This window comes from Ascaphus truei, chromosome 4 (assembly GCF_040206685.1).
Source record: "Ascaphus truei isolate aAscTru1 chromosome 4, aAscTru1.hap1, whole genome shotgun sequence".
NCBI lineage: Eukaryota > Metazoa > Chordata > Amphibia > Anura > Ascaphidae > Ascaphus > Ascaphus truei.
The window spans coordinates 286,969,545-286,985,185 of NC_134486.1; the positions used below are offsets into that span (position 1 = coordinate 286,969,545).

The 15,641-nt window shown below is 41.4% G+C and overlaps 1 protein-coding gene across 2 annotated transcripts in view; it reads left to right on the forward strand.

The window, feature by feature from the left end:
• The window catches only part of FOXO3 (forkhead box O3), a 140,978-nt gene extending 126,139 nt beyond the window's left edge, over positions 1-14,839 (forward strand). The window contains exons 3-4 of one of the 2 annotated variants that reach the window (XR_012801119.1): positions 3,088-3,447; positions 13,954-14,839. The gene's annotated coding sequence lies outside the window, so the exon portion shown is untranslated. Of the gene's footprint in view, positions 1-3,087; positions 9,581-13,953 lie in introns of those variants that run through there. The other variant, XM_075597577.1, reaches the window with a different exon arrangement.
• The last annotated feature ends 802 nt before the right edge of the window (positions 14,840-15,641 follow it).

Here is a 15,641-nt window from a genome sequence, read left to right on the forward strand (position 1 = left end):
TCCGTCTGTTTGCTATATGCTCCTTAAATCATTCTTTTTGATTCGCTTGCCTACAGCCCTTTTTACCTGTTTGCAGTGCTCTCGCTTTTATTCCCGTTGCTGTTACCTTTGAATTAACCACTGCAGAAGCACGCCCCGGATGAACCGACAGTGATTCATAGAGGAACAGGACCGGGAGTACACCAACTGATCCGGATACAGAGTTGCTTTGTTTTGCAATTGTTTTTCCGTACACTAGCCAGTGTGGGATTTTGAGTCTTCTTGACCTGATCTGGGGTGGGTTGTGAGAAGGGGTTGTAGCTCCCCAGCGGGACTGCTGCAGTGCGGGGCTGGGGGTTTGAGTTTCCCTCCAACTGTCTCCTTCTCCCTTGGTTTCAGGTCTAGCTCACTGAGTGTTCCTATGTTTACGGGTGTATGTACTTAGATCACGAATCCGTATCATTGTTCATATTTACCTCTATTACAGACATTTTCGTCCTAAATTAAGGGTTTATTACAGTCTTTACTTTTTACCAACACACTGGTGTCACGGGTTTGTTGAAGCACCATTCCAGGGATTCATTTCCACACCTACCTTATCTAATATATATAGAAAAAATACCTTTTTTTATTATTATTAAGGGAAACTGTGTGGTCTTATGTGACTCCGGGTTAAGATCTGAGGTTTTTACACAACGTGGTCTTTGTGAGACCCCCATTAACATCCGGATGGATTTGTGCTGAAATGGCTACTGGTCTAGATTTCGCTTTGCTACAGTATTAGTACCAGTAGGGAGCACCTGGTGCATCATACTGTCATTGAGTGGTGACCAGGGGTTTGGCAGCTGCAACTGGCTGTCTGAGCCACAAACCATGAAAAGGTTGGTTGCTCCTACACCCTCTCTCTCCAGCCCCAGGGTCTCCCTTCCATCAGCTTGCACCCACTCTCTCCAGCCCCAGGGTCTCCCTTCCATCAGCTTGCACCCTCTCTCTCAAGCCCCAGGGTCCCCCTTCCATCAGCTTGCACCCTCTCCCTCCAGCCCCAGGGTCCCCCTTCCATCAGCTTGCACCCTCTCTCTCCAGCCCCAGGGTCTCCCTTCCATCAGCTTGCACCCTCGCTCTCCAGCCCCAGGGTCTCTCTTCCATCAGCTTGCACCCTCTCTCTCCAGCCACAGGGTCTCCCTTCCCCCTCCTTGCAACTTGGATCCCCTGTCTCTAGCATCAGGTTGCCCTTCCTCCATCGCAGTATGCATCCCCTCTCTCCAGACCCAGCGTTCCCCTTCTTCCTTTCTGGCAGGTGGCACTCCGTCCCAGCCTCCCTGCAGCCTGCTCCCCAGCTCTACAGACCCCGGTTTTCCCCTCCCTGCAGCCTGCACCCCTAGTCCCAGGGGGTCACCCTCCTTCCCTGGGTCCTACAACCCCACTCTCTCCAGCCCCAAAGCCTCCCTGACTCCCCAGGTTTTTTCAGCCCCAGGTTCCCTTCCTCCCTCCAGCTTGCCTCTGCTCTCTCCACAGCACCAGCTCAGCCCGATTTCCAGGAGCAGCTCCTAGAAGGGACACTATTTTTAAGAGAGCGTTTGTATGTTTCCGTGTGCGCGTCAAGGGAGCTGGTGACTTACTGTGTGACCTTTAAAGTGCTGGGGGTCTGGCGGTTCTAGAGTACCCCCAGAAATGGCTTAACCTTGAGAAAGGTCGGCTGCGTTGGACCGAAACGTTGGAGGAATAAATATTAACCACTTGATCACTATGTTGGAGTGCTACTCTCGCTTTATTTCTATGAGGTTTCACCATTGAGTTTCAGCACCGGCAAGTGTCTTTAATTTTTGAGGCCATTTCTATTTATAGTGGTACTAGAATGCCACCAGGCTCCCCGCATCTGTCATGTGGTCACTCCTGGAAACAGACGTGGAGGGGGCTCGATCAGGATGGCCTCTCCATGGTCAGCATGATCTGCCTCTATAACATGAGTGAAATGCCCATGATGTGCCAGGTACCTTATACAGTAAGGGCACTTTAATGGGTAAATGTAATGCAAATCATTTGTGCTGTGCCATACAAATGATTTTATATTCGTATTTATCTGGGATTGAAAACTGCAAACTTGAAAAAAGTATGTAGTCGGCGTGAAAATAAAGAAAAAAAACATTAAGGCAATTTATAAAGCGAAACATTTTTAAGCACTTCCGTGGGACCGTGATTTAAACATAAGCAATACTCTAAAAAAAAAAAATTTTTTAATAAAGTACCAGCCATGATCTGCAGAAATGCTGCTCCTTGCATTCAATATTAATACGTGGCTTCCTGAACAGCACCTTGTTCTTTTCATACTGAGCAAGTTCTCGACTTTAGCTGCTTCTGACGAATGCCATTTTCTTTTAGGCAAGCTGTAAAAATATCGTGGTTACTTCAGGGGTATGAGTTGTCCTGGGCAGAAGGCCAAAGTCTGTACAGTTTACACACAATAGTGCTGTTACTTTAACCAGTGTTCAAATGCCTTATAAAAAAAAACAAAAATGATGCTACTGCGTCTGACTTCAGAATATTTGAAATTCTTTTACATTTAGGAAAGTAACCTTGATAATTTTTCAGAAACGTTTCTACAATATGTATGCTTGGAAGGCAGGAAGGGAGAAATAAAACGCAATCTTCATAAGTTTGTCATTGATTTAAAAAAAAAAAAAAAAGTAGTGTTTAGTCTTTGGTTGTAAATTAAACAGTAGTTGTACTCTGTACCCCCAAATACCATCACACTTCGACCACTGACGTCAACCCCAGTATCACTGGAGGGTTTAGCAATGTCAAGAAATGTCTGTTACTGCCGCCACTGAAAGGGTTAAAGCAGGTGCGGCCAACTCCAGTTCCCAACTGAGGCGATCCCTGCTTCAGCACAGGTAGCTCAATCAGTGGCTCAGTCATCATGATTGAGCTACTGATTGCGCCACCTGTGCTGAAGCAGGGATCTCTCCAATACCTGACCCTGTTGGTGGCCCTCGAGTGGAGTTGGCCACCCCTGGGTGAAAGCAGGGTCCAGCCACTTATGGTTTCCAATGCAATGTGTGGGCCGTGGTATTCTCCCCAATCTAACATCTCTCTCTTTCTCCTTTCCAGGCCCCCCAGTAAACGGACAAGAGACCCTAAAAGTGAAACCCTTTGCCAAAACTGCTGTCAGCAAGTGGACAGTGATCCTGTTTACAGCTGATGACCTTTTTGAGAAACTTGCATCGTTTTCCTAACCTAGCAAAGACTGTTAGCAGAAACCCTTCACCCCGAGTAAAGGTCCCTCTTGGACATTTTTTTTACTCCTTTTCAAGTATGCAAAATCTTCTGCACGGGGATGAAAAGAGACGCTGCGGTGGAGCCCGAGTTCAGCATCCTTCTCTCGGAGAACACTTATGCAGTGGTGTTTGTCATCTTGTTCATAGCTGGAAGTACTTGCATTGCATTGCATACCCCGCCAGCTCTGAAGAGGTTAATATCGATGTGGTGTTTTTCTTATGTTAAGGGGGCGGATTTTTGTCTTCTTCTTTACTTTCTGGGGCGTGTAATTTCTGTTACCTTTTCTGTATTTTTCTTTTCTTTTTTTTTCCCCCTCCTTCTAATACTAACTACCCTTGACAGAGATATTTTGCTATGCCTCAAACATTCATATAAGCTAACAGATGACCTGACACAACTTTGTACTGCCCCTTTATGCTAAAAGACACAATTTTTGTCACACTTCCCCCCCCTCCTAACCCCCCCATCCTGTTTTAAAACTACCTGTATTTCTATTAAAAATGAGGTAATTCAGGGATAAATATTTTGCTGACATGGTACTACTTCCTGTCACCCAAATCAGTGTGTACTGCTGTAATGTACTAATATTTTCCTGAGCAGTGGGGCGTAACCCATTCGTTTTCACTGCTGTCCGATCTCCATGCTTTGCAAGCGCTCTGCCACCAAATGCACCACACGTGTCTGTAAGGGTTTGAGAACGGCAACATCTGTCAAACAGTACAGTCCTTTGGCATTGCTAACCAAGTGTTTGTCAGCCACAGCCAGGATTACTATAGAAAGGTTTGCACTAATTATCATTGGCACTTCTTGGGTCTTCCATTGCCTTACTTCACTTGGAATAATCCATTCTGCAAGTGGAAGCCCTGGATAGGAAAAGAGCAGAAACCCCTAATATTCTTACAACCGACTCACTATTCTATACGAGCAGAATGACATCGCGTGGATGAGATGTAGGGTCCCTTGTTTTTTGTTTTTTTTTCCAGGCTTCTTTTAATTTAGAAAGCACAATGGTGCTATAAAGGCCCTTACTTCGTACACTCGCATGTCTGAACTTCTTTTGTTTCTAGAGGGGTTTGTTTTGTTTGTAGGGGGGGAGGGGGTGTTGCGGGCGGAGCATTAGGTGAACAAACACCAATGGTACATTATTACAACTTGGTATGAAGTACAGAACCTTTGAATATACCAATGTATACATACTGTACTTCACAAAAATGATATATGAAGACTTTTTTTTTTTTTTTGCATTATGGCATTATGAATATAAATATATAAATATATTTTGTTATGTACAGAGATTAATCATTATGCATGGGTGTTAGGAAAACAACAGCAAACTAGCATTTCATCAGAAAGTTTTAGCGCATGAGTTCCTGCAGTGACACATGTACAATGGAATATGTTGTGTGCTCATTTATCCCACTATAAAATTCCACCAATTCATAGCCTCAGCGCTCCTCTCCCTTTCTTTCCCATTCCTTACTGACCTGGGGATTTTTTTGGTAAGACTTGATATCATGTGGCAAGTCTTCTGGGAATCTCTGTACTCTTTGTAACCGGCCTCGTGCTGGTGCCTCTTTGTTTGTGTGTTTCATTTGTGCCCCCCACCCTCTGTCAACCTTTTACTGCAGCACATGTGGTTCATTACTGAAAACCGTGTGCTGGTCCTGTAATCCCAGTACCCCCGCGGTCATGTTCGACCTGTAGCATACTTGGCTATTCAAAGCAGCTCAGAGTAGTTAAGACGAAACGTTATTCCGTTGTAGAGGCTTGGACGGATTCCGTCATAGTTTACAGTATTTTCAACATATGGTTATTTTACCAAAGCAAAGAAAGATCCTGAACATGAGTTCTCTCTGCTTCCAGAGCACACCAGTGTTGTTGTCTATTTTTGACACATCAATAACTGTGAATTGATAAGGAGAGTTCTAGTCATTTCTCCACGGTATTTACTGAACAAAGTGAATTTTGTTTTGCTCCTGTATTTGTTTGACATGCACATGACTTATTTCCTTTATCATCTAACAGGTGCCCATGCTCTGATTTTATCCTCCTGGTCTAGTTGAGTGTCCTCTTGATTATATATTGAAGAAGTGGAACCCAGTGTAAGATGGGGTTACCAACCGATTATAAAGCCTTAGGCTCATAAGGTAAAAGGGTGTCTTGTATGTCTTTGGTAGAAAATGGGGTGACAGGCAGCCTCATTCCTTTATACTACAACCAATGTGAGCATGTCTACAGTATGATAAAGAGATGCACTTCTATGCCTTGGCATCATATCTCAGTTAATGGTCTGCGAGGCACTATCTTACTAGCTCTGTGACTGAAGAATTACCTTAATTTAAACAACAAACTATACTATTCTGTGCAGAATTATTTACAAGCTATACCGCCACCTTTCAGATTTTGCCTCCGTCTCTCTCCGTTCTCACACTCTTTACTTCACCACATGCCAAGTCCAAAGTAAGAGCAAACATTACAAACTCCACAGAGGTCGCGAGTTCAATAGCCAGTCCATGGCAGACCCACCTTTACAATGAACACTAAATATTACAAATTAGCTGGACGTTATTTTTTTTTCTTTATTTAGAATCGGAGCATGTTACTCCTGGAGTATATTAGTTACTTGATGTTCTAGCTTATTTGACGTTTCTTTTCATTCCTTTTCTGTTGCTAACCCATGTCATGTAGTGTCTGGTGGCTTTTACATGACTTCTCAGCTGGATCCTCTGAGTCGCAATGCCTGTTTTATGGGCTTAAGCATCACTAGTACTTATTCGTATACAATACAGAGCTGAGGCACACAGAACAAATGGTTCTACCTTTTTCTGATTTAATATTTGGGGGAAAATCCCATGATTGGAGCCAATGGTAATCTTGAATGCCCCAATTCCAAATTCTAGGATCGCGGGATGTCACATTTCAGAATGGAATGTGAACCCAGGCCCTTGACAAGGGAGCCTCTTTGTATATGGTAACCACTAGTATAAGTATTTAATACGGGCATACATGAGAAACAAACGCTAGACAAAACAATTATTATTTTCATTGTGCTACTCAGGAACATGTTCAATCTGCAATGGCCTTTGCTTGGACAGCTCTTGATTGTGGGAAAGTCTTATCATGCAGCTGTCAAGGACCCATATGGTTGACACTTGAGAACCAAAAGATGACCTTTTTTTTAACTCATTCGGACTCGCAGAATGGCATAGGCTATTTTGGAGTCAGAGGGGGTGATTCATTAAACTGCAATGGCGCCAATTGGAAGCTCCCTTTGAGTCTAATGGGGATCACCACTATCGCAGTTTAGCGAATAACCCCCTGAGTGAATGAGTGCCATCAAATGAGTGAGACTTGACAGGCCAGAATACCTTTGCATTTTTTCCTATTTTCATATGTTAATGCAACATTGTGAAGTTTACAAGTAGGGCTGTGACATGATCCATATGCTGTACGTAGCATGTCGTAGTAATTGTACTCTCAGTGGATAACTGCAGCTATATCAAACCCAGCACTTTGTTTCATGCCTATTTAGCAGCTTTGAGGTACATAAAGCCTGTAGAATATGTGACTGGAATAGGGTCTGGTAACTTTACCCTGAGCTCTCGCATCCTTTCACTTTATTTGGAAATTCTCTCTTCCCCCACAAGAATCCAGCGTTTCTTATGTCGAGGGAGGAAAACATGGTAGCATATGTCAGTGTTTGTGTAATAAAAAATGTGAAGTTTGAATATTCACATCGGTGCAATGTAGCAAAATACCATAGAGTACAAAATGCTGATCAATTAAGAGACAGTGTAATAGTGATTCATATAAACATATAGGCTTTCATTTAGGAAGTGCTGAGCAGCTGCAGTGCTAAGCAGCTCTCGGCTACAAAACAAAATGGAGCCAAATCTGAATTTTGTATCAGAAAGCTGCTTGTCATCACTGTTATGCAGGGATATTCAATTGAGACTGAACGTTTGGCACCTAGGATTTTAAAGGTGCCGTCTCCGTTAGCGAGAAATTTAGAGTAGCAACATTCTACCGTGTAACACAATCTGCGATTATTAGTTTTACAATTCAAGATTTGTTCGTTCGCTTTGCAAGTTTATGCCCAGAATCCTCGCTGTGAGGACAAATGACTGCAGAATGTGCACAATACGGGCAGTTTTTTTTTTTTTCCCCCTCAGAAGTTGGAATGGGGGGGCTTAATCCGAACGTGGAAAAATAATGCAGCCGGGATTCCGAAGTTGTCATTTATTCTGAGGCAGCCTTGTGAGGCGACGTATTTTACATCAATATTTCTCTCCAAAAAAAAAAAAAATAATAATAATCTGCTGGAGGATTTTACAAGGACATGTGTGATCAGGATGAAAAGGGGAAAAGTAAAGGCAATTTGTATAAGGCAAGAAGGTAGAGTAAGCCCTTGTAATGACCCTTATTCATCAGCTCTCCTACTTTTCTGCTTTTGTAATATGTCCATTCCATGCTTGAGGAAGCACCAGTTAACTAGTATTGATTTGCCTGGCTTTGATCGGCTGATCTTTGTGGCAGTGAGGGGACTCATTAACATCCACAGTCTTGTGAAAAGTAAGGGCAACAGGGATGGCTTTTCTTGGGTTTTATTTAGTCAAATGCGATCGTGCCAGTCGGGGGGCGTTATCACACACACTCCCACTGACTTCAGCGGGAGTTTCGGCGCAACAGTGCCCCGATCGGCACTATCACCGTTAAATAAGAGAGAGAGAGCCCTTTTACTAAAGGTGGTTCAAGGCATACGCAAACTGAGCAACTGTTTTTAGGGCCTTAAGCAGGCCTTCAATTCTCACGTTTATTATGATTACTCTTTTAATTCAATTTTTTTAACATTTTTATTTTGTTTAAATGTGTCTGTATTTGAAATGATGTTGATCTAAATCCTTAAAATCAAGTACCCAGATTAGTAGTATCTTCGTTTCCTCAGTGCTGCAAAGCATTGGTTTGAATACACTTTCAGCACTGAAGGGCTTAACAATGTGTGCGTGAGAGTCTCCTCTTTATAATGCTGTTTAGGTCTAACAATTAGCTTACTATCCTCTCCACCTGTGGCTAGCATTTAGGGGTCCCCTGCACTTCCTTTTAAAACTCCTCCAACAAATATAGAAAAGTAAAATATTTTGCTTGATATATTTTCTGCCATATTATTTCTTTTAATAAAAAAAAAAATATATATATATATGTTATATGTTAAACGTACCTTATTACACCGGAAACAAGAAAAGAAAACAATCAACTTGTTCCTTGACATGTACTGTAATTAAGACCTTTGACACCAGGAAGCTGCTTTGCAAAACTTTTGTTGTGAAGAGGTCAAATCGTACGTCCTGTTCTGATTACACGTAGATTACTGGGTGCGCAGCGAGCTAGGATCGTTGGAGTGACACTGTGTAATAAGGAACACTTTGATAAAGAGCATTACCACAATGGAATATTGTTTTGTTTTTTCTTGTATAGCCTCATTTGTCTATAAAGTCAGAGACCAGATAGTGTTATTTGAAAGGTGTTCCATCTCTGCTCAGTAACATGCAACCCGTGCACTTTGAACAGTATGGTGTGCTTTTCATGCTTGTTTTTTTTGTTTGTTTTTTTAATATCATGGGAGATTTGTTTTCTGATCAGTTCATAACGGCCACTGCCAGGCTAGAGAGACATATAACATGTTGAAAATAATGCTGAATGGACACATTCATTGAAGCCCCTTGAGTGCAGCAGGCGTTTGCAGAGGGAGCATCACATTTTAGTGCATTGCGTCCCTCTTTGGTACAGAAAAGGGTTCAAAATCATGTCACCGCTTTCATGGACGCTTAAACAGATGAGCTCCAAAAAAAATCCATACTTTTTTAACTGTATATGAAGAATATTGTACATTTTGGCCACCTACTTATTTTTTTAATGTGTATGATTAACGTCAGAAAAGAAACCAAACCTGTTTTGTGTACAGTAACTGTCATATTGTCAAAGCAATTTCATTTTACAGATTTCTAAAGTAATCGCAAGCTCACTGGTGTTTTACAGTTTACCTTTTAAGAGTTTATATGTTGTCACATGAAATGTCTAGTATATGCTGGGTGCAAATCATTTAGACTAATAACCACGTGAGCAGCAACTGCCCCACTACTATGCTACCTTTTTACCCACCAATATGATTCGGATACTTTCCCCTTTTAATTGCAATAGAAACGCAGTGCTTTACTCCACTGGGTGTTAGTAGGTATTGCCTTGTGTATTCCATTTTAAATTGTAATCTAGTTTGTAAAACAGATGGTGATGCATGTAAATAAAGCATAATGGATCTCTGAATTTACTTATTGTATGAGATTTATTCTTCTGTGTAGCTTAAATACTTTTATTTTTTTTTATTCAGTTTTTAAACATGAATGTGGGTGGCAGAGAAGATACATTGGCCCATTAACTGGTGTGTTCACAGCAAGGGCCATTATAACATGTTATCTGGGACATTCAACCACACCCGTTGTTTGGGGTTTTGATTGTAAAGTCCTAGCCTATACCAGATACCAGGCAATGGTAGTCTTCTCTTCAGGCCGATTTGGCAATTATAGCTGTAGATGCAAAATGTAAGGCCTTAATGTCCGTCCTTTACGCATGAATAAGGAATCGTTTTTTTAATCTATCCCTAATAACTGTGTACGGGGTTTCTTTTGAAATACCACTTGGTGCTTGTTCTGTCAGGCACAAGATGTGTAATCCAAAATGGCTGCCACAGTTCTTCAGGTTCACCCCAATGGAACATACATTTCTATGCCAAATTATTCCAAAGGCTGTTTCCTTTCTATCCATGGTCTCCATAGCAGGTTCATGGTGCCACATCCTCAAAGTAAAGAAAGATGGAATTGGACCTTTAAGCTTTTGCAATCTGCAACTTAATATATTACATACATGCATGTCACTACATCTCATTCATTATCTCACACTGACAGCTTTAGAATAAGTCCATTGTTTCTAGGGGGGTTACACACCACACATCTGTTTTTGATTTGATGGATGATGCACACATTTAGTGTCTCCAGGAAGATAGAGTGGCATTGCCTTGAGCTATGTGGTCAACTGGCTGGGGAATGGAAACACTGAAACATGACCCCCCCCCCCCCCCCCCATATAGTATGTGCCAGCAACACATCCAGGATCGCTTCATGAGTCACAGAACTGTATTCAACATGTCCCATACTGACTTTACAACAAGGACATATTTGCAATTAAGTCTGGATAATTGTACTACGCAGCAAAGCGCCATTAAACCAAACAACCTGAAGGAAGAGCAAAGCCCTGAAATGCATGCAATTACCCTGGTAATGATGTTCACTTTGCAATACATCAAATAAATGACTCTACTCTACACACAAGTTGAAGAACACATTTTCGTGTGTATTCAGATTGCATCCATGTGTGTTGTAGATCGTGCAAAAGTGGGAAAAGGCCCCATGTCTGGATCTACGGTTGTATCGGCTGTGCCGTTTTGTGTTATTTTCTCATTATTATTATGGATTTTAAGGGTTTTTTTTCTATACCGAGGATCTCCTGGAGCACAACCTCCCCAGTCATATTTGGAAAGCACCCAGATGAGATGCTGCTTGCCCCCCGCTCACCCAGTATAAGGCCCGTTCTATACTGCATGCGGCTGTGCGCATGCGCGTGCCTGTGCGAACGCGCATGCACGTCCCACATGCTTTTCCCTGTTATAGAGCAGGGAGCTACAGGTACTGTGTGTGTGCATGGGTTGTGTGAGTGAAGAAAGTCCTAAATAAGATTTTTTTTAAAGAAAAAAAGTTTCATAAAATAAAAAGTTATTTGTGCACTCGAGACACACACACATCCATACAAACATACATATACACACATACATTTGAGCGCCGGTAGCGGCACAAAATCATCCTTCCCACCGTCTTCGCCTCTGTCTGTCGGCTCCCCGCTCCCTGCCATGCGCGCGCGCAGCCCTTGTATAGAAGGGCTGGCTGACAGCCATCTATAACTGCCGTACGCACGGCATAGCACGCCCGCACTATAGAACCAGCCTTACTGTGAGGGTAATATGGCCACAGGCAAATATTGTATGTCAATGAGCCAATGAATAACAAAACATGTCACTGTGAGGCTCGATGCTCGGATACGATGTTCTCATGTTGCTCATGCCAGGACCAAAGGAAGGTGAAAAGCTGCAGAAATGGGGTTGTCTCAGTTACAAGACCCCCTAAATCAGATAAGAGTATACATATTTTATACAAAGGCATTGTTGGTTTAATGCTAGCAATTCATGTTTGAGCTTCATCATCGGGATTGAAAATGCAGTGGTGTTTTCAGAATTATCTTGGATCAACTGCACCAGTTTAACAAGGTTTATGCACAACAATCTTTCTTGTATTCCCGTAAACATATTCTGTTTGATCATGAGTTGGGGCTAATGGATTTGAGTATGTGCATATGTCTCTACGAAGCCGCAGGCTAACTTTCACAGATCTGCACGTTGCCAAGCAACGCATGTAAACATTTGTTCCCTGGAGCCATCTTTTAATGTTTTTTTTTTTTTATTAACATGATTTATTTTCCTTTTTTTTTTTGTACAGAAATGAACACAATAAAGACACATTTATTTGACTACATATATGCAAAGGTTCAACGTGAATGAGAATATTCACAGGTAGTGTTAGGACCTATCCACGTTTTAATTAGGTCTTTTTCATGTGCCGGGGCAGGACTGGTCTCCTGGGACCTTTCTCCCTCCACTGCAGAGGTAAATGAGAATACTCACAGGTAGTGTTAGGACCTGCATAGTGGTCATGCTGTGACGTGGCTGCAGGCTTATAATGCTTTGGCCAAAGTGTTTAACTAAATTAACCTTATTTATGAGAATACATACATTTATGTATAACATTATGTATTTTTGTCATATTGGATGTAGGATTGGGGTTCTTTATCTTTTGCTGCATAGAAACATTTGTTCACTGGAGCCATTTTAATGGGGGTTTTTATTAACATGATTTTTTATTTTTTTTGGTACAGAAATGAACACCATAAAGACACATTTGTTTGACTACATAAATGCAAAGATTCTATGTGCAATAAAACAGCTCACTACTAAATCCTAAGATAGACAGGGGCAGTCAAAAACTGCATTGCATTAAATTACGCCAGAACTACATTGTTGCCTTCTGCTCTGATATGGGGGTGTTAACTAAACCATGATAATGGCAATCGGGGCAGTATAGTACTGAAACTCCTGTTTCGTCAGTGGTAGTTTCCATGCAATAGTGCCCTGATCAGCACTACCACCGTTTAACTAGTAAAACCCCATGGAGTGTAGAACGACAATTACAGCAGGTGCAAAAAGAAAGCCGCAATAAATATTTTACAAGTGGAAATGACAAAATCCTTTGCTACCTGATGTGGCAGTGAAGGGGTTAAGGGTGTGTTCTGCCACCTCATACTCTTTAAGCCTATTCCACAAATTTACTAGCACACTGATGCCCATACAGACACTTGCCATATGTACACACATTAATATTTGTGATTCACCGACGCTGATGCAGTCTAAATACAGACACTGATATGTATTGACAGATTTTGCACATGCACAAGTTGAACTGATGAAACTATAAGCATTGGGTGTTTTAATTGTAGATGCTGAGCCCTGTTGGTGCATCTTTTTTTATTTTTTACCCTCTGCCGTTATAAAACTAGGAGATTCTTCTGACAATCAACCACAACCAGTCCTACCTCCAGGAATTTGTTTGTTAATCAAGGCTTGTCCTGGTGATGTCCAAGTGGAAATATATGAAATAAATGCTGCACACCTAAAAAGAGTATAATAAAAGATAATACAATTACCGGTGCTCCTGTTTTTAAACGATAGCCTGTAATCAATCCAATGCAAGTAGTAGTTGAAGGAACACAGGGCACAAACGGATTTGGAATAACTAACTAATTTATTGAGCCAAACACAAAGTTTCGACCTTTTTGGTCTTGATCAAGTGACATAGTGGCACTATGCCACTGTCACTTGATAAAGACCAATAAGGTCGAAACGTTGTGTTTGGCTCAATAAATGAGTTGGTTATTCCAAATCCGTTGATGTCTAAGTGGAACCATAAAGTTAGCAGCAGTGTTTGGTTCCGTTCCGATTGTCCACTTTGAATTACTCGACCCAACACAGCAGATGAAACCACCAATGGTCAACGACAGGCGGGAAGCGGCTACTCTCCACAGAGTGCTATCGCAGACAGGCTGATGGGGATTTAAAAACTGGATCATTTTACATTTTAACACTGATACATACAAAATCTGTACTCGACTTTTCGACCATGCTGATCAGGAGGAATTGGCAACATGCAAGAACAAACATGTACACCACTAAATCCCACCCCCAATTAAACATATACCAATAAACTGTATTTTAATTACAAAACTGAATAATCATTAAAACCGTGTAATACATTTATTAAATTAATTTAACGCAGCTGAGTTCATCTATATTCCATATTACATACATATGCAAAAAAAAATTGTTTTTTTTCAAACCGATGATGCGAAATTTGGGAGTGATGTGGAACTGCTTGCGCCTCTGTGATAGTTTTCTGGGTGGTTGAGCCTTACCAAAGCTAGGAGAGAATGTAGACTGAACTGTAAATAGAGGCAAAGATTGACTTTTTATTTCTTCATTTTCAGGAGGACCCGAGACTCGTATGTATGAAAATATGATTGCAAATATGAGATCCTTTCTGGTTCAAATGAAGTACTCTGAAGTCAGATTTATTTTCTTAGCTGTTCCAAGTTTTATTCTTTCTGAGGCGAAAAGCTTCATACAGCACAACAGGCATGTGAATGGAGAGTCTTCAGCAGTGGTTGATGTCAATGATTCTGAATATACATTTCTAATGCTGGCTTCCTATACCCTTTAACTGGCTGCAGGCTAAATGTTTTTTTTTTTTTTTTTTTTCTTGTGTCCATCGTTAATGTTTAAAACAATGTTGCTTCCCATCCTTATCTGTACTCATTCTTAATCATGTTATTAATCTCTGCTCCGACTAAAGAACTCCCTGGTTCTACAAAGATTTAACTCTCTTTATAATTAAAAAAAAACACTTATCTTTATGACTCTGTCCATGTTTGCTGTTGGTTACCTATTGTCACTCCCAAAATACTTTTCGCGTGACCTCTGCGTGCACCTCGGTGAAACACACCATTTAATTTGTAATTTTAGTAAATTTATACCACATCAAAGTTATAATACAAAATGGAGTTTAAATCACAGGAGTCATTCTACAAAACCCCGTCCGTGTCTTTGACACTATTATCAGTGTTAGCAGAAGATTTTTCTGGAACCCATGTGTCTCCGCAATTAGACTTCTAGTAGTTCCTATAAATTACTTAAATTTACAATACAACGAGTAATATAAAAAACATGAGTATTAATAATAACAGTACAATTGGTTGCATCATTTAATGTAACATTCCAGTTCCTATACTTTTTCTGTGTTCCCCACTTAGCACATTTTCTGTCTCATATTCCTGTTTTAATATGCTTCCCCCCTCTTTTTAACCATGCTACAATAAAGGAATTGTTATACAGCACAGTCCAGCTTCAGCAACTTTTTTCTCCTGCCTCGTGGTGCCCGCTGAATTGCCTCTCCTCACCGGAACAGGTACACTCCTTCCTGTTTTAATATGTTGAGTGTTATGTTCTAACATTACTTTGGCCTCTCCTAATTCACGGTCACTGCTTTTAAGTACCTCTTAGATTACATGCAGGCCGGTCCCTAGAAATGCCCCCCCCCCCCAAAAAAATTTTTTGCCCCCCCTAGGTAGGAAGCAGGGGCTCTCCAGAGCTGAAACACATTCATTTTGGCTATAGGGACCGCCTGCTTCCTGAGATACCGCACTTCCTAAGGAGGCAAGTATTTCCTACTTAGGTTCACATGTCCTGGTCACGCGTGCCAATAGGAAGCTTGCGGCTTTCTATTGACCCATGTAACCGGGGGATTTAAACCTGAGCAGGAGATTCCGGCACCCCCTAAGGAGGTAAGTGTCAGGTACGGCACAACTGGGAGCACGTGACCTGCATATGGGACAAGGGTTAATACATAGCTTTCTTGCTGACACATTTTTCACTTTCCGCAAAGGTCCTTCAAATTGGGTAATATCTAGGGAGACCAGATTTTGAAAATGAAAAACCGGGACACACAATTATATTATTATTTTTTTACATTAACAGTTTATTTATTGTATTACACTTATACTTTACTACCATTAGTCCTTGTGTGTGTGTGTGTGTGTGTGTGTGTGTGTGTGTGTGTGTGCGTGCGTGCGTGCGTGCGTGCGTGTGTGTGTGTGTGTGTGACCTCACTAAATCAAAA